Source organism: Saccopteryx leptura, chromosome 1, assembly GCF_036850995.1.
Source record: "Saccopteryx leptura isolate mSacLep1 chromosome 1, mSacLep1_pri_phased_curated, whole genome shotgun sequence".
Lineage (NCBI taxonomy): Eukaryota > Metazoa > Chordata > Mammalia > Chiroptera > Emballonuridae > Saccopteryx > Saccopteryx leptura.
This window is the reverse complement of record NC_089503.1, coordinates 22,858,443-22,878,919: the sequence shown is the minus strand read 5'-3', so window position 1 is coordinate 22,878,919 and position 20,477 is coordinate 22,858,443. Positions and strand designations below refer to the sequence as shown.

At 36.5% G+C, this 20,477-nt stretch overlaps 1 protein-coding gene across 1 annotated transcript in view; it reads right to left on the bottom strand.

The window, feature by feature from the left end:
* The window catches only part of LRRC4C (leucine rich repeat containing 4C), a 1,251,478-nt gene that overhangs the window by 482,551 nt on the left and 748,450 nt on the right, over positions 1 to 20,477 (bottom strand). The window contains exon 5 of the mRNA XM_066363087.1: positions 12,588 to 12,728. The gene's annotated coding sequence lies outside the window, so the exon portion shown is untranslated. The remainder of the gene's footprint in view (positions 1 to 12,587; positions 12,729 to 20,477) is intronic.

Genomic DNA, 20,477 nt, shown 5'->3' with positions numbered 1-20,477 from the left:
GGAAGTAAAGGAAAACCAACTAAATACCTAAAGAAAAGAAAGCCACACAATGACACACAGGAAGCAAGCTCAGGATATAGAAGTGTCTCCACAATTTAACTTTCAAAGTGCCCACAAAGGTCTCTAATACTTCTGGATGGACAGTTACCATCCAGGTTATCAATCCCTGTTGTATCTAGCAGGGATTGCTTATAGAGGTGACTGTCTTATATAACGTACAACAGGAATAACCTTTGGCATCTTGAAGCAGAGAGGGAAATATAGCCTCATAAATGGCCAGATGAGATACTTCCTAACTTGCTCAGAGTCAGACTCACTTTGTTCATGAAATTGTCCAGTTATTTCTGAGAATCTCTAAGGTGTCTTGCATTGCTTAGAAAATATTGATTCACTCTGTCTTTTTGGTCAAGGTGCTACACCCTCCATTTGGCTGCGAGTACCTTGAGAGTGCTGTCTAGAGACACCATTATTTTTTTTTGATGGCTCTTTAATACCATCCATTGACAATGTCACACTAGCATCTGAAATAGAAAATCATTCCCTCTTTAACGTGGCATTTGACCTTGGCCTTGGTATCTGGACTCCCAGAGTAGCATGACTTATATCCAGAGTTAATTACTCCTTCAGTCACCAAGATCCTTTGATTTCTGTTCCTTAACAAATTTACAGGCATTTAAAAACAACTTCAGCAGTACCAACACCATACCTTCATCATCTCCTTTGAGTCTTCTATCTTGAGAAACTCTGTATCCACAAATATACATCAACCTCTTCTAATTCTTAAGTCAATTAAAGGAAAAGCTTCTCATCCATATATGAAGAAAGCTGTGCGCAGTTCACCAATTTTATCATAGTCAGTCCTTAATCTTAGCCTTAACATAGTTATAGTACTCAAGTGAAAGTAGAAGAAAGAAGAGAGCTAACCAACATTTTTGGTGCTTTTATATAGATTGCCTTACTGAAAGTTATAATTATTCTTTGACATAGATAATATTAGTTTATTCTTACCTCTATTCTATCTTAAATTTTGCATATTTTCCATCTGAGTGATGGACATTCTAAGCTTCTGTTTACTCAGACCAAAAATCTGACATGAATTTCTTTTCACATCCTACTTTTAACCATACCACACATCGTTTCTACTCAAAATACATTCGGAATCTAACCAGTTTTTAACCATCAGCAGCTCTACCTTTGTGGTCCATGAAATTATCATCTTTTACGTGGATTACTGCAATAGGCTGCTAATTGTCCTCTTGTCTTTCACTGTTGTCTCCCTTCAGTCTATACTCAACGGAGAAGCCAGGAGAATTCAGCATACTACTCCACTCTTCCCATTTTAAGGACCTCAACTCTCATCACAGTCTCCTTTGCTTGCTTCTGTTTTGCTACTCTTTAGACTTTGATATTCCCCAAATGCACTAAGTATGCTTTCACTTCAAAGCTTTTCCAGTTGTTTTCTTGACTTAAAAAGTCTTTGTTCCCAGATATCTGCATGTGTCAGCCTCTCAGCTCCTTCGGTTCCCTCTCACTTTTCAGTGATGCTTTCTCTGTCAGTTTATTTTTCTATTGATTTTTACTATTTATTTATTGATTTAATTAGTTAGTTATAAATTATTATTATTTTTTTAATAATTTTATTTTTTTAATGGGGTGACATCAATAAATCAGGATACATATATTCAAAGATAAAAAGTCCAGGTTATCTTGTCATTCAATTATGTTGCATACCCATCACCCAAAGTCAGATTGTCCTCTGTCACCTTCTATCTTGTTTTCTTTGTGCCCCTCCCCCTTTCCCTCTCCCTTTCCCCCCCTCCCCCCGTAACCACCACACTCTTATCAATGTCTCTTAGTTTCACTTTTATGTCCCACCTATGTATGGAATAATGCAGTTCCTGTTTTTTTCTGATTTACTTATTTCGCTTCGTATCATGTTATCAAGATCCCACCATTTTGCTGTAAATGTTCCGATGTCATCATTTCTTATGGCTGAGTAGTATTCCATAGTGTATATGTGCCACATCTTCTTTATCCAGTCATCTATTGACAGGCTTTTTGGTTGTTTCCATGTCCTGGCCACTGTGAACAATGCTGCAATAAACATGGGGCTGCATGTGTCTTTACGTATCAATGTTTCTGAGTTTTTGGGGTATATACCCAGTAGAGGGATTGCTGGGTCATAAGGTAGTTCTATTTCTTAAATGAGAAGTGAAAATGCAGAGTGACAGACTACTGCATGTGCCCCAAATGAGATCCAACCAGCAAGCCTCCTACAGGGCAATACTCTGCCCATCTGTGGTTGCTGCTCAATTCTCAGCAACTGAGCTATTTCAACACCTGAGGCAAGGCCATGGAGCCATCCTCAGTGCTCAGGACCAATTTGCTCCAATCCAGCCATGGCTGTAGGAGCAGGAGAGAGTTAAAGAGAGAGAGTAGGGACATAGAGAGGGGTGGAGAAGCAGATGGTTGCTTTTTCTGTGTTCCCTAGCCGGGAATCAAACCCGAGATATCCATATGCTGGGCCGGTGCTCTTATCACTGAGCCAACCAGCTAGGGCCTTCTATCAGTTTAAAATTTTAAAGCATTCTCATGCCAGTACTACTTGTTTCTTTCCTACATTATATTATTCTATAGTACTTATTACCATATTCAACATAGCATTTATTTATAATTTTGTTCAACCTGGTTATTTATTGACTATCACTGCCCACTAAAATATGGATTGATAAGGGCCAGGATCAGACTTTGTAATGTGTAGTTCTCTGCTGTATCTCTCAAGCCAAAATACTACCTGGCTCATAGTAGGTGCTCAATAAGCATTGTGGAATGACTAAATTAATTAGCCCATGAAAAGCAATGACTTTGGTGTGAAACTGACTTGTGACCCAGTTTCTCCTCTGTAATTTATTAGTCTTGACCTCTCGGTCTCAGTCCCATTTACTTCATCTATAAAATAGAAATCATGTTGAGTATTGACCAAAGATGCCATTTTTTAATCTTTATTAAATGGAAAAACCTCTGCTTTTATGGCACCCCATAAAGGCACATAAATTAAATTAAAAATATCAAATAAGTGAAAATGTTCAGCTCAGAGTTTGATCCATAGAGGTTCTATAATGAATGATTATTTCAATTGTAGTTTAACTATCTTCAAGATGTTTCTTGTTCTTCAATGTACTAAAATTCTTGATCAAAAGGGAGAATAAAAAGATTTTATAAATTCTAAGACACAATATGTCATGTTCATAAAAGAGTGCTTTGCCTAAGGCTTTCCAATTCAGTTGCTGAGCTTGCAGTGACTAAAAATTTCTTCAAGGCATGCTTAACAGTTCCAAGCCCCAAAGGAGGTGGTCCTTGTTAAAGATATTTCTTTTTGAACTTCAGGAAAATCTTCAAGGCTTCCCTTGATTTTTATTTGCTAGCAAAAGCATGGCAACTCTTGAGGAGGCATTCTTACAATTTTTCTTCCTGCAAGTAACCTACCTGAAGAAAGTAACACTTTGTCATCATAATTGGAAAAAGACCCACCTTTAGATTCCACCAGAATGAAGCCAGTTTTAATTCACCAATCGGAAATTGAGCAGCATGATTTTCTTTTTCCAAATCACATGGAATCACTTCAAAAGTTCCTAACCAGTATGGTGCTGAAGCCAGCTAGTACCAGCCTGTAGGAGAATATTCTGAACATCTCTTCCCACCTGTGTTTGATGACATCACACAGGTAATTGAAATGGGCCATAGGGGAAGTATTTAGACCACAGAAACAAGGGGGAAAACACTACAAATCAGAGCTATATTTTCCCCTACAGGGAGATAAATTTCCAGTATACCATCCATTCTACCCTGTTACTTCCAAGTGCATAAAATAAACGACCATTCATTCAACATGTTAGCACCAGTGTGATCTCTGTGCAGGGCACACTGGATTTAGGAGTTGTTCTCAGAAATAGATGCATACCATGCGGTTGAATAGAATGTTTGCTTCAAATTATTTTAGTGCCTTGAAATTTCTGGTTTCATTTCTTGTATAGTTATTGAACAGAAAATGTGCACTGTGAAACATTTTGCTCTACTGCAGAGATATGTCATTAAATTTGTACTATGAATTTAGAGCTTAAATATGTGAAATGTGAGAGGTCAAGCATAAGGAATTCCCATGATATTTAGCACATTTGTCACTGGAAAAAAAATAAGTTGAGAAAACTTAGATACTGCCAATAATACAATTGTTTTTTCTAGTGGGACCACCCAGGATAAGAGACTGATATCATGGGAACTGATTTTTCTCTCAAAAGGTCCTTCATATACCTGAAAACTTCTGTAGTTGAATGTTTGATAAGCTGAAAGATGACAAGAAGATATAGTCTCTCTGATTATATTCTCTGCAATTTCTATTACCTCTCAGCCGTTAACTAGTTAATGTGAAGGGAACTCAGAAAACATGGCCTAAATTTTATACAATCAGAAAAACTGCAAAGTCACATTCTAGATGATTGTAATAAGCAGCAACTGCACCTTTTTGTACACTCATCTTTTTAATATCTTTAATATATCATCCTTAGCAAAGTGATGGTTATCTTATTTGTTTCTGAGTTTCTTTAGTGACTTTATTTATGAGAATATCAATATATACTTTTAAAAGAAATTTAAATCTTAGTGACTTTACTTATGATAATATCAATACATACTTTTAAAAGAAACTTAAATCTGAATGTCATAAAATTTTCTTTTAAAAAAGTAACTTAATTTAAGGCAATTTTTAAAGCCTAGTAACTTTGGAAATCTTAAAACCCACAGAGTTTTATGGTAACATAAACTATATTCTAAGTTGAGTACTGTATGGCACCCAAATCGTCTCAACTAATGGCAAATATAAAGTTTAAATGACTGATAAAAGTCCACCTTAAGGTTTCAAATGCTTGGAAGTCTTAAGGATATGAGTTCTGAGTTTGATTTTCAGTACAGAAAAACCATTAAAGTGAATTTCCATGAAACGAAATGCACCAAGTGTAAATATAGTCTATTTCAATGCATTATCCTATTCTTCACTGAGAAATGTATAAAACAAAAATCAACCTACTTTAAATTTAGCTTTATTTTCATTTTATAGCACTAAGCACTCAAGGAAACCTTTTCACTCAAAGAGCAGGCCTTTTATGATGAAGCCAATCTAAAAAAAAAACCCAGGATTTAAAAAAAAATGTATTCTGTAAATATTCATGATCAGAAAGCCCCCTGAGTATACCCTGCCTTATCAAACACACAAAGTTAAAGTTGATGTCCTCTAAGTACCTACGATGTAGGTCACAAATACCTCTTTTTATTCGCCTGTGCTGAGAACTCTTCTGGTTTTTCAAGCAGGTCCCTTGCCTTGCATTAAACATGGCTTGTTTTTGCTCCATGAGAGTTCTTAGCAGCAAGGTTTATGGTGGTTTTCATTAGGGTTCTTGCTTGTCTCTCTAAGCCTGGCATCCTCCAGTCCAGGAGTGCAGTCCTGAAGTGTTGGTTAGCTATGACTCTGATTTTCTCTCAAGGGATTTTCATATTTGTGGATGAAGTTCCTTCCTTAGGTAACTGGAAAACCATAATTCATGAGATCCCCAACCTGATAAATTTGATATAAATTGACAAAATTCAGACCTTGGGCTATATTTAGAATAAATTCCCATCTTGAAAGTGATGTTAAATCATCTTGTTAACATATGCTGCTGTTTTTATTTATTCATTGTAGTTTATTTTTTCTCACATATGATGGTGTGGGTGGTACTGACTTTTGACTCATAGACCACTATATATATGGCAAATCAACCTGTTATTATATTTGACATTTGAGGTCAGAGAATATATGATGTGATAAAAGGGGTGCTTGATTTAAAATATTTAAAAGTATATATATGGGCCCTGACCGGTTGGCTCAGTGGTAGAGCGTCGGCCTGGCGTGCGGGGGACCCGGGTTCGATTCCCGGCCAGGGCACACAGGAGAAGTGCCCATTTGCTTCTCCACCCCCCCTCCTTCCTCTCTGTCTCTCTCTTCCCCTCCCGCAGCCAAGGCTCCATTGGAGCAAAGATGGCCTGGGCGCTGGGGATGGCTCCTTGGCCTCTGCCCCAGGCGCTAGAGTGGCTCTGGTCGCGGCAGAGCGACGCCCCGGAGGGGCAGAGAATCGCCCCCTGGTGGGCAGAGCATCGCCCCTGGTGGGCGTGCTGGGTGGATCCCGGTCGGGCGCATGCGGGAGTCTGTCTGACTGTCTCTCCCATTTCCAGCTTCAGAAAAATACAAAAAAAAAAAAAAGTATATATATGAAGAATAATTTTTATCTTTCTTTTGCTTCTACCAAGACCAGGAGAGTAAATACTGCAGTTCATTTGTAGAAATAAGATTTACATAAAAAATTCTCTAACTTGTAAAAAAATGTAAAATGCATGAAGATTTTATCAAGAAATATTACACAACTCCTTTTCTTTAGAACGTTTGGAAAATATGAGGCATATCATTTCTCAGCAACTCAAATGCTCTCTCTTCACCTGCTAAATGTATACAGAAAGTCATGTATAGTTAGTAATCTGCTGCATCAGTCACTGGCAGCAGACAAAGATGAACAAGAAACTACCTTGCTCCAAGTAGATGAAAGTCAGTTTTCTACCTTCTATATTATAGTTATGATCATCTTTCCATGTCTGCACTGCTGATGTTATTTATGTAACTTGAAAGTTAGATCTATATCATGTAATATGTTCTTCTCAGTGCCTAGTGTATTATTTAACATGTAGAAGACAATGTGTTAAATTAATTAATTTAGAAATTATTTCTTCATTCAATCATTATTTTTAAGTCCCTACTATGTAAAAATAAGTCATCTATATGAGATAGGTTTGCATGTATTCCTACCCAAACACAAACACTTAGGCTTAGTGAAAAGCTGGATTTTTTTTTGCTTTGTTTTTTATATCTTTATGGTTCTACCTTGAATATTGTTTTTAAACTTTAGCAATAAAAATAGACCCATCAAAATGTTTCCAAAGGTGCTCCCAAGGTACTTTTAATTCCAGGAAAATAGAATAGGTTTTCTTATCCTTATCTCTCCCATTAAGTACAATTTCAGAACCAGGGCATTATATGTAACATATATTTGTAATACATACTATACATACATACATTGATGCATACATGTATGCATGTATATATATGTATTGTGTATGTATATAATATATGATAAACAAGTAAGAAGACCTTGAAAGGTAGAAGTTAAAAAGGCAAAGTGTCTATCTAGAAAGCTTAGATCCAAGTGATGAACTGGTGGTGAGTTCCTAAGTTTTATTTTTGTCTCATATACCCCAGTCTTCATATAGAAGAGACCAGTAACCCAGATATGTGGACAGGTATAGAAACAAACAAATAACAACTAAAGTCTTCTATCTCTACTCAAGAAAACAAAAGCAAAAAAAGAAAATAAGGAAAAGGTAGCTTAGGAAGACAGAAAAACAATGGAAATATACTCTCATCCCTCTAAACATCATGGAAAAGGTATGGCCTTATTCCCACCTAGGCCAGCAAAATTCTACTGGGGACCTAGCTATAACAAGGTCTACCAAACCCCCCATCAGAATGATATCAGAAAAGGCCAGTTGGACACCGAAATTTTAGCAACAAGTTCATCCTCCACCATGGCTCATGGAGATGACTTGAAACCTGGACTTCCACCTACACTTAGCAGTAACATGGGGACTTCATTTCGCATGCTAAGATAGTATCAGAGTCAGTTTCATGGAGGGTCAGGGCTTTCACGACCACTTAGTAATGAGACCACTCTTTCCCCTATGATATTTGTGGTGTCCAAGTGAGTAACATTTCTAACCCTCTCACCCAGGAAGGTATCAATGGAAGTTTAGTGGGAGCTGTAATGCCTGCCTACACTGAGCAGTAATAAAAAGCACTCATCGACTCATATGTCAACAGAGGAAAATGGAATTTATTACCTCTGTTGTAATTCTACACTCACGTCCCGTACTGGACCAATCTTAGAAAAGTCAACTAAATCTGAAAGTTTAAGTAAGACATGGTCTCGTAATATAATACTCAAAATGACCAGAATTTAATTGTAAATTACTCATGACACCAACAATTGAAAAGACTTCAAATGAAATAAAATAAAAAAAAGAAAATCAATAGATGTCAACACCAAGAAGAGCAACTGGACATCCATATGCAATAAAATTAACTTTGACTTACAATTTCATCTTATACAAAAGTCAATTCAAATTGGATTAAGCATTTAACTATAACACATAAAACTTTTAGAAAAAAGCATACAAGTAGATCTTTGGGGTCTAGGACTAGGCAAAGAATTCTTAGACTTGATACTCAGAGCATGAGCCATCAAGGGAAAATCTGATTAATGGGACTTCATCACACTAAAAGCTTTTGTTCTGTGAACTCTTGTTAAGAGGATGAAAAGACAAGCTACTAAGTGGAAGAAAGTATTTGTAAACTACGTATCTGTCAAAGGCTAGTGCATAAAATATATAAAAAATTCTCAAAACTCAACAGTATAAAAACAAACAATCCAATTAGAAAATGAGCCAAAGATATAAAAGGCATTTCACTGATGAGGATATAAATCTGGTAAATCAGCATAAACAATGATGTTAAATATCACTAGTCTTTAGGGAAAAGAAAATTAAAATCACATGAGATAATTAGGGAAAAAGCTTTTGACATTGGTCTTGACAATGACATTTTTGGATATGACAGAAAAAGCACACGCAACAAAGGCAAATATCAACCAGTAGGACTCAGCTAATATTCAGCACTTGCACAGAGGTCAGGGTTCACTGCCAGTTCACATTCTGAGGTCCCAGGGCCAGGCAACATGGGGTGGGGCTCAGATGGCTGGCATCTGCAAGCATGAAACTCTGTGGGGCTAAAACCAGTGAAATCTGTAGAGAGTCTGAGGCAGCTTTCCTAGGTTCTTTAATGGCAAAAGCTGATAGGGTCCTCTGCAGAGCAGGACACTAGGAACCATGGTTGTTCCCACCTCATGGTCCCTAACCTTCTTCCTTGTCCCTAAACATCTCTGAACATCTCATCTTTGCCAGTTGCTAGGTGGCCTTGAAACCCAACAAGGTCCTCCGCGCAGTGTCTCTAAAGACTGAGGAAGCTGATGGCTCACTCCACTCTTTTCTTTCCCAGTAAGGGGAACTCTTTCAAGTTATTCTGTTGCAAATCAAAACTACAATGTGATGCCATTTTACATATGTTAGAATGACTATTATTAAAAAAAAAAAAAGACAAGAGTTCAGAAATGTTGGCAAGGATGTAGAGAAAAGGGAACCCCAGTACACTGCTGATGGGAATATAAATCAGTGTAGCCACTACGGATGACAGTTAGGAGAGTCCTCAAAAAATTGTAAATAGAACTATCATATGATACAGCAATTCTACCACTGGATATTTATAAAAAAGAAATGAAATCACTATCTCAATCAAGTATCTATCTATACTCTATGTGTATCACAGCATTATTCACAATAACTTAGACATGAAAAGAAACTGTCAATCAATTGATGAATAAAGAAAATATGATACATATTATATAATATGTATTTCTATTATATAATACAATAAAATATTATTTTGTTCTAACAAAAAAGAAATGTCATTTGCAACAACGGCCATGGATCTTGAGGGCATTATGCTAAGTAAAGTAAGTCAGACAGAGAGAGACATATACTACATGGTCTCACCTATGGAATCTAAAAATGTTCACCTCAGAAATAATAGCATAAAAGTCCCCCTTATTTAAGAGTGGTACATTCCAAGACCCCCAGTGGAATCCTGAAACCACAGAAGGTACCAAACCATATATGTGTTTTCTTATATATTCAGTACATATTTATAATAATGTTTAATGCATAAATTAGACAGTAAAAGATCAGCAATAAGTAATAATAATATAGACCAATTATAATGATATATTATTATAAAAGTTATGTGATTATGGTTTCTTACTCAAAATACTTTATTGTAATGTACCCGCATTTTTATTTAAAGGACACATTTAATAGCTTCTCTTTGGCATTTTTAAATTGACATCATTCCTACTCTTATGCTTGGACATCATTATTAAGTAAAATAAATGTTATTTAAACACAAGCCCTGTGGTACCACGACGGTTGATGTGAAAACTAAGATGTTTATGTGACTGATTGGAGAGTCGTACATACAGTGGGGATATAACGAACAAGGTGATGATTCACATTTCAGGCAGGGTGGACTGGGGTAGACCAAGAGCTCAGCATGCTTCTCAGAATGGAGTGCATTTAAAACTTACTAGTCATTTATTTCTGGAATTTTCCATTTAATATTTTGGACCATGGCTGACCATGGGTAATTGAAACAGTAGAAAACAAAACTGCTGACAAGGGGAAACTACTGGAGATTTATTGTCACCAGGAGTTAGGGGCTAAAAGTAATGGTGAGATATTGGTCAAAAGGCACACACTTTTTGTTATAAGATGAATAACTTCTGCGGACTCTAGTATATAGCATGATGGCTATAGTTAATAAGACTGTGTTGTATAGTTGAAGGTTGCTAAGAGAATAGATCTTAAATGCTGTCACCATAACAACAACACGGCAATTATGTAAGATGAAGCGTGTGTTAACTAACCATATTGTGCTAAACATTTTACAATGTATACATGCATCAAATCATCACACTGTACACCTTAAACTTACACAATTTTATATGCTAATTATATCTTAATAAAGCTGGAAAAAATACAAATATGCAACCACCATTTAATCCAAGAATTGCACTTCCAGGGAATAAATTAAAATCTTAGGTCCACATAGAAATCTGTTTATGAATGCTTAGAAAAACTTTTATTTTAAAAAGTCCCAAACTGCAAAATTATTGGGATATCGTTTAATGGTGAAAAGTTAAATAAATTGTTGTGTAACTTTACCGAGAAATATTACTCAGTTGAAAGAGAATGGATACATTATTGATGTACCTAATAACTCAAATGAATCTCCTCAAAATCATGTTGAATGAAAAAGAGAGAGAAAAAAATAAAAGAGGAATTTCAAGGAGAAGTAGAGTCATAAAGAGTTAAGTTCTCTGTTACTCCTGAGAATAGTACAAACATAACATTTCTTTTTCTTTTTTTCGAATTCTGATTCAGTTCCAGCCCACCTTTGTTAGCAGAATAATTCTCTTTTTCAGCTGGATTTCCTACATGAGGCTTTTTCCCTCTAAACAAAAGAACCTAACTCAAAAAAATAATATTGCCCCTTTCATGTATACAGAAGGATTAAGATTAAAGGCAAAGAAGTGGACACTTCAAACACACACACACACACACACACACCTTCAGGTTTCTTTTTTCTTTGTTGGTTCATGTTCCTCTTGAGCACTGGTACCATATGTTTATCTTCTTATTGCCTCCTCATCTTTAGAGAGCACTTTACATGCAACCAAACCCCTCCCTACATAAGGTCTTATGTGACTCTCAAAACAAAGGACTCTCTGGAGAACAGATAACATATATTAATTCAGCTTAGTCTACATATTGTTATAAGTTGTTGCAAAAAAAAATCTTCTTGGAAGCTTTTAAATTAGGAATTCAGGAGAGCTAGCTGTTATATGTGCAACAAAGAGAGGTAAATATTAACAGGAAAATGTATGAGCGATTTTTATCTGTCATGGTCCCGACGATCTCATAACATTAAAACAGCATCAGTGACTCAATTAAAATGGCAAGTATAACTGTCTCTCTTGCCATAAGTGGAGCTTAATGTCACTGTAAGTTGATCTTTTTTCATTTCTCCTCAACATAGTGAAAACCCACAGAAGAATGAACAGATAATTTCCACCTCACAGAGCTGGACAGGTCCCAATTTTAGGTTCAAGTGACCTTGACTGGTGATGGCACTTTCACTACAAAAGATGCTACAACTCAGACCCCCAGCTCACAAACTGCTTTTTGTCTGAGTCACTCAGACTTTCATTCTTTCCCACTGATTCATGCAGCCAAGTTCAATTTTCCCAATAGCCCAACATAAAATATTTTCATGCTGTCTCCAGGTCAAGCTTTCCAATCTTACCAGCTGGCTAGCTTTCCCAAACATTTTGTTTTACATTAACGACCTAACTGCTGCCCTAGATTCAAAAAATGCAGGGGGCATCACTATTTATCTGCTTGTTTCACTCTGAATCCTGGGCAGGTCAATCTGTCACTCTTCCAGCTCCTGCGGCAGTGCAAAGAAACATCTGTTCCAGGAACAGCTTGACTCCCGCCCTGTGCATATATCAACGCTAGAAAAAGTTTTATGAGATGGGTACCTTCCCCCCTCCACCTCTGCTGCTTCCTCCATTTGTAACTCACTGAAACCCAAAAGGAAAGAGATGAAATGGCCAGACATTTAGCCATATGTTGGCATCCACATCGGTACATTTAAAAAGGAAAAGAAACTATCAGCTATACCAAAGGAATATTAAAATCATCTGAAATGTAATTTGACTAGCCCACAGTCAATGAATTTTTGAAGTATTCTAATGGAGTAAACTAGATCTCTCACTCACCTGTGGCAAACTGTCTGTGGACCAGTCAGTGTTCCTGTTTGCAAAACTTGAATCCACTCAATTTATTGAGACTCCGAAGTAGATTCAAGATGGTTTCATCTTGGTAATTTAGTTGTGTTATCTCTGCACATCCTGTAAATCCTACACACACACAAACAAAAAGAGTAAAAGGACACAAATATATGGTTGTAGAAGACGATTTGACTTTGGGTGGTGGGCATACAAAGCAATATACAAATTGTATATCATGGAAATGTACAGTTGAAACCTGTATAATATTATTTAACCAGTGTTGCCCCAATAGATGAAATAGAGAGAATAAAAAGATATACTTAAGAATATATAAAGCTCAGAGTGTATAATTTTTAAAAAGAGGAGACCCCTGAATTATATGGAGGAAGAATATCAACCCTAGGAAATATTAGAGTTACAATTCTTTTTTTTTTTTTTTTCCATTTTTCTGAAGCTGGAAACAGGGAGAGACAGTCAGACAGACTTCCCGCATGTGCCCGACCGGGATCCACCCGGCACGCCCACCAGGGGCGATGCTCTGCCCATCCTGGGCGTCGCCATATTGCGACCAGAGCCACTCTAGCGCCTGGGGCAGAGGCCACAGAGCCATCCCCAGCGCCCGGGCCATCTTTGCTCCAATGGAGCCTTGGCTGCGGGAGGGGAAGAGAGAGACAGAGAGGAAAGCGCGGCGGAGGGGTGGAGAAGCAAATGGGCGCTTCTCCTGTGTGCCCTGGCCAGGAATCGAACCCGGGTCTTCCGCACGCTAGGCCGACGCTCTACCGCTGAGCCAACCGGCCAGGGCAGAGTTACAATTCTGATTCAAATTATTAAGTGCCTACAAACCATTTAATCTATTTCATTGCCTCTGTATCATTATTATAATTTTTAATGATTTATTTATTCATTTTAGAGAGGGGAGAGAGAGAAAAAAGAAGGGATGAGCAGGAAGTATCAACTCCCATATGTGTCTTGAACAGGCAAGCCCAGGGTTTCAAACCATCAACTTCAGCATTCCAGGTCAACACTATCTACTATGCCACCACAGGTCAAGCAAGGTACCAGATAGTTGATTTACATGACTATCTAATTTATTTATGTAGGGAAAATTTTGTACCTCAGTAGAAAGCTATAAATTGTCTATAGTATACTCTTCTGTTATATTATTCTGATTCCATAGAAATATTTTATAGGATTTACAACTTTGAAAACTAAAAATAACTTTTAGCAGTATAGAATTATTCTCTATAGACAAATTTTATTTAATTTAATTTTATTTTTATATTTTCTAGTATAGGTTCAATTGATTTCTCTTTCTACTATGAAATAAGCTAGTTTTACTTTTATTTTGATATTAATTTCAATATTTCTGATTTACAAAATGTGCATTTATTTCAGATTCTTCTTTTTATTAGTTATAACATTGTTTAATGAGTCATGTAAAATCTTGACCACCTGTTTATATTTGTATGAGAGCTATGATTTTACCTTTTCTGAAATGGTACTTTACCATTCTTTACAAAACCTGCACAACAGATAGATATTGTTGAGTACAGTTTAAAGCTGAGGACCTGAAACTCAGTAGTGTCCTGGGACTGGCCTGAGGGCCATCAACATCGACTGCGCACTCCTGACTTTTAGGACACAAAGTTGAACAAGGCTGTCTCCATTGTCAAGGTTAATGAGACCAGAATAAGCCTTCATAGAGTGTTGCCCATATGCAAAATGCTTGTACAGAGATCCAGGCTCTAAAAACATTTAATAAATACTTGCTGTTAAACTCAGCATTTGCTATTATGAAAAATGAGCTTAAATCACTTACTACCTGAACTCATTCTGTGAACTCTTGATAACTGAATCCAAAAATCAAGTAGTTGTGTGTAGGAAATGGTATGCAACTGCTATCTTTTAGTCCTCAAAGTCAACTTAGGAAGTAGGCATTCTTCCCATTTTTGCAGATAAAGAAAATAAGGTACAGAGAAAGTGATGTTCAAAAAAGGGAAAATCACAGCCCTTTCCAATAAAAAGAGATAGCAGGATCACACAGCCTATGCCCTCATTTTATAGATGCAGAAGCAGAGCTCTGGGAAATGGTGATTCTCATGAACCTCTCAATCAGCTAGGAGCAGGTCCTGACTCAACTTCTGTTGCTCCTACCTTCAACTGCATTGTTTCACTTATCTGGGACTAGTAACGTAGGAGAATGGGCCACATACCTGTCAAAACCAGGAACATAGGTGAGGGGCAAATTATTAAAACTTGCTCAAGATTATCAGGAGGCCCTAGGGGTTTTTTCCAGCTTAACTCATGTGGTTCTTATTCATCCAATTAATATGAGGTTTCTGTCTGAATTTATTTCCCTTTCTAGTTTAACATCATAATTTTATATGTTTATGATTCTTCTACTAAATAATACCATGAGCCATTTTTAACATTTCAAAAAGAAAAAGAAATAAATCAGAAAAAGCTAAGAACTATAAAATTTTATACCTAGGTGGGATATAAAAAACTGAGACTCATAAAAGGGAAAGAGAGTAGGGGGAGAGGGTAGTGAAGAGAGACAAATATATGGTGACAGAGTGATTTATTTGACTTTGAATGATGGGCACACAACACAATCAGCAGTTCAAATGCTATAGAGGTGTTCACCTGAAACCTATGTACTCTTATTGATCAATGTCATCCCATTTAATTAAAATTTCTAAATAAAAAAATAAATATTTTAAAAAGGGAGTGACTATTCTCATCCACAGTAATACAAAGGCAACACAAAAGGAGAAGTGTTTTCATTGCTGGATTTCAATCAACTCAAGGAGGAAATCATGATTTGTAATATCAATCTGGAATGACAATAGAAGGATACAGCTGAATGATAAAAAAATAAAACATGGAAAACATACTAAGTAGCAATAAATCCATGGACTCTGTTCAGTTGAAAAAAATAATTTATGGGGTTTGTGTGACAAAGAAAACATTAGAGGACTTTTTGGTGATGAACGTTTTGAGGATCGCTTCACCATGTTCTACTGCTGGCATGGAGTTTGAAGAACTCTGCAGAAACCCAGGGTTTTGCACAGCTTTGCACTGAAGTCACCTTTAGCTCACGAATTCAGATATAAGTTCTTACTGGCAGTATCAACAGGAGGACAGGTGTGATTTCTTATCTCCATTTGCAAAGTGTGGCTGAAAATCTGGGCAGATCTCAGAAATCTCTGGTTAAGTAAAGAAATTTTTATCCGCTTATAATCCCATGTAGAAACTTTTCAGACCACAGGACTGCTAAACCATATAATCAAGCAGATTCCACTATGGTGATCATATTATATTTTTGCTCACCTCACCCCAACTTTAATCTTTCAACCCCTCCTCAACTCCTCCTTTCCTTATCTCCCATTTTTATCTTCTTTCTTTTTCTGATATTCCTCCTCTCCCTTCATGCAAGTATTTCTTTGAGAAAACTATGGTCATATATATTTGTCTAACAAATAGGCTTACCCTATATCACCTCTCTGAAAGCAGAATGAAGAGAGGCCACCTGTTATTAACATCCTTTAAAGGATAAAAGTGCTTGAATACATAAGCAGCATTGGGTCACTTTTTGGTCAGGAAACCACATTTTCCTTTGATGAATTTGGTTTTTATATCCTTTTATCCATTCATAACATGCACCTCACCTTGGGCTCATTTTGTTTCAGGCCTTCACACTCTAGGGGCTTTCCCTTAAAAATTTAAAACCTTCTGTTCCTTTCTAAGTCATCAAAATTCTAATAGAGTCCTGGACTATGTAAACCTATGTAAATTTCAGTCATTATGCAGATCTCCAAGTAGTTGCAGGTTTCCAGCGAAAAGTGTTATTTCCCTCTAGAGTCAAAGGTACTTGGTGCGCTGTTGATACTTTTGTTAAAATATAATCCGGACATCATGAGGCACAAAATTTGTTGAACTTCTGCCAGGAAAACAGGATGCCCCCAGGGAGCTGGGTGAATTGAGCAGTGTTGAATTGCAGCTTATATTTAAAATAAATTGATGGAAAAAAATATTCCACAGAAACTTAAATTTTTAATTAATCATAATCTTCCACTTTTGTACATTTTAAGTATTCCTTCTTTTGTTTTATTTAGCAAGCTGTTTGGCTACCTCTGAGCTGTCCAAAGAACCATATTAAAAATGTATTTTCCATATAATCCTCAAGACAGTTTAAGGGGATTTAGCTAAGATGCATCATTTTTAAACATGTAGGAACTGATGGTTAGTGAAGATGCAAAGTGTGACTGAGACTATATAGCTGATAACTTGTTTAACAAGGGATAGAACCCAGACTTCACCAGTTTCCATGTTCTTTTTCACTCACACCATAGATGTTTTCTTTTGAAATTGGTTAGCTTAATGACTGGTCCAAGCTGGACTTTTCTTATATAAATATCTCAAAGTGTTTTTGTTTTAAAAACTTTTTTATTGATTGATTTTAGAGAGTGAGGAAAAGAGAAAGAGAGAGAGGGAGACAATAACATCAATTTGAGCTTGTATGAGCCCTGAGTAGAAATCGAACTGGCCAACCTCTGTGCTTTGGGATGATGCTTTAACCAACCAAACTATCTGGCCCAGGTAAAAATATCTCTAAGTGTTTAAATGTGAATGTATTCAACACAGAGTAAGATACTGCAAAGGATGATGTCCCATCTAGAGGTAATAAGGAAATTTCCATTTAGCTCGTAACAGATTATATCTATGATATTAATATAATTGGATTAAGGGCAAAAAGGAAGGTTAAGGTAGATTCAATGATGAAGCCACATTCTTTCATATGGAAGGAGGATACAAGTTGACATTTCCTTAGATGAGTTTAATCACTATGGCCTTTCCGCAAGCCTGAATCAAAGAGCTAATACTTCCTGAAGAAAACTAAATTACATCATTAAAATAAAGGAAGTCCAGGACAAATATGATGTGTGTCCTGCATATACTAGGAAGGGCAAGGTTTTCAGAGTCTAACAGTGAGCAAATGTGGCATCAGAACACTAATACAGAGTTCATAACACCTGTCCTCTACCCTTGCCTGCCATCCAGGTTTAATTAGAGTTTCACTTCAGTCTGCTGCACAATATTAAATACTATGGCTTATAAATTGTTGGAACTCTGCTCATCTCTTTCCCATTAGGCAGCAGTCCTATCTTAGAGATCCATTCTAACAAGAGCCCAACTCTATTTCCAATTGTGCATTTATATGTGATAACTGTTAATGCTTCAAATCACTGAGCAAGAGTTAAAGGGAATGGAGATGCCATGACTATCTCCTGAGAGTCCAGAAGACACCTAAACGCCCACAGCTCAATATTAACACATGCCATCATCTCTTGCACATTTGACCAGCCTCTTTCCAAACTTGACATCTTCTGTCTGCCCATGTACTGTGACTACTTCCCTATATATGTATGTATTTTCACCATCTGAGTGTGAACACATGATTTATAGTGAGAGCCAAAGCAAAGACACTAATGTTCAAAATAGAATCTTTGAAAATTATATACCAACAAATAAATTTAATAGAGAATCACGAGAACCAAATTGCTAACCATAAGAAAGAGGGAATGTATAATCTAATATTGTTTTACAGGATATAAATGGATAAAGCATTCTTTATTGCATTTGTTTCATCAGCATTCCAAATCTCAATGCAGCTTTTGACATAAGCACACAATCAAGGACTGAATTATTATATTTATAGTGGCAGTATCCTGTCTGGTATCTTCAACACGAGGCATGATAAATAATCACAATTCATATAACTCCATAACAAATGTGTTAATACATTGACTTCAAAAAGGGAACTGATGTCAGTATATATCTTTCTTTCATTTAGTCCCACAATTTATTTCCTAATATGTTTTGAAACAAAATTTAAGTGTAAACATGCTTATCGTATTCTAGTAGATGTTAAAGCTCACCTGCCAAGAAAAGCATCAAAATAAGTTGTGCATGGCATGAGTATGTCACAGTCCACAACTGTTTGAGTTCTGTTTTCAGAGTAAGCTTGACTTGAAAGAAAATCATGGCTACTGGCAAAATAATATTATAATGAGCTGCACTCATTAAAAGCCATATGGCCTGAGTTTATATCTAAGATGTCATCCACTGACTTTGTCACCTGAAGATAGCTACTTTCAGAGTTGTTTCTTCATCAGTAAAAGAGTATGTTAATGGTGTTTAAGGAAAATAATTGCTGTCAATTATTTTGAGATAACCTATGGAAAGCAAAAAGCACTACTTCTGACATATAATAAATACTAAATTAATGGTGGCTATTATTTCTCACTTACCCACAAGAATTTTTGGGATGCCTACTAAATGTTGTATATGTCGACTCTGGTAATATAAGAATAAAATAGTAATCTTGTGAGCTTTATTGTTAATTGTTGGTGTCATCCCTGCCCCCTTCTTGTAACACTCAACCCTAACAACAAACCCAAACATAAAGAAACCAAAGCTTTATCGGAGAGAAAGAAAAATAAAAAGAGGAATCCATATTCCAGAGTCATTCATTTAAATTGGTGGAAGGAAGGCATGATGAGGAAGCATCCATACTGGAGGCTCAGGTATAGATGGGCTGCATTTGTATTACATAGGCTGACTCAGTATTTGCAGTTACCCAATGAGGTTTACATTTAAATGACTGAATATATAAATATGAAAGTTACAGATCAAGCTAACAAATTGTTAAATAAAGCCAATCTATCACCTTCAAAATGACCTACAAGTATATTTTCAAATTTAGCATCATCAGGTGACTTGAGTTTTTACTGGTACGAGAGAGCACAGGGTAAGGCAAACCCTGGTGCCCAACCCTCTCCCTGTAGTCCACCACCAGTGTCTTCCTACCCCTGTTAAGTCCAGCTTTGTATGAGGAACCTCAGATACTCTAATCTGTATGTCCAAGCTTCAACCACACTCCCAATCCAAAGCCACCCTTGGGCTTGCAGGTTTACATTGTAGTATGATACTGCTTTCATGAGGACACAGCATGGGAGGAGACCCATGCACATCCTGAAAAACAGTATAGGTTGTGAATTCCAGTCTTAAGCAACACTAGGCATAATCTAGAGGATGGTTGGGAATATAGTAGGCACGTCCCCTTAACTCCATGAAGTCCACATCTGTGAATAGAGAATTGAATGGAGAAATCTTGTTTGGGTCTTCTTAAATTGTGGAGCCCAGGACAGGGACTATTCTCACTTGAGACTAAATGTAGTAAGGGTGTTGCTATGAGGATCAATCTTTTAACTTCAGGTTCTGCTTCTGTTATTTCACAATTAAGTAACCTCAGCCAAGTTGGTTAACATCTATGCCTCAGTTTTTAACTGAAATGAGTACATGATAACGCTATCGTCATAGTATTTCTGTGAAGATTAAATGAGAAGTTGATGCCAATAAAGAAATTTAAAAGTAGCCAGCATAGAGTATGTACTCCACAAATAGAAACTATTATTATTATTATGTATTATTATTATGAAGTGATATTGTTGGTGGTGGTAATAGTAATAATAAAGTGCTAGTGCTGAAATAATTAAACCTCTTAATTTTGTTTGGAATAAGAGTCACTTAAATAAGATTTATTTAGTTAAAATATAATGCTTTGATTTGGGTAATTCTTATTTGGTTTCTGATTCTGAACACATACATACATTTAATTTAAACAAATATAAATGTTGAATATGAGTCTAATAAAAAAAACAGAACTGAAGGAAAAAATGGTGGAGAAAGAACTGCTGGATGTGCAAAATGAAGAAGAAAATTTAACAGTGGGATCAGCTAAAGAAAGAGATGAATATCTGCATACAGACAGGCAAAAGACTAGTAGCAGAGGGAACCTCCATTAAGCCTGAA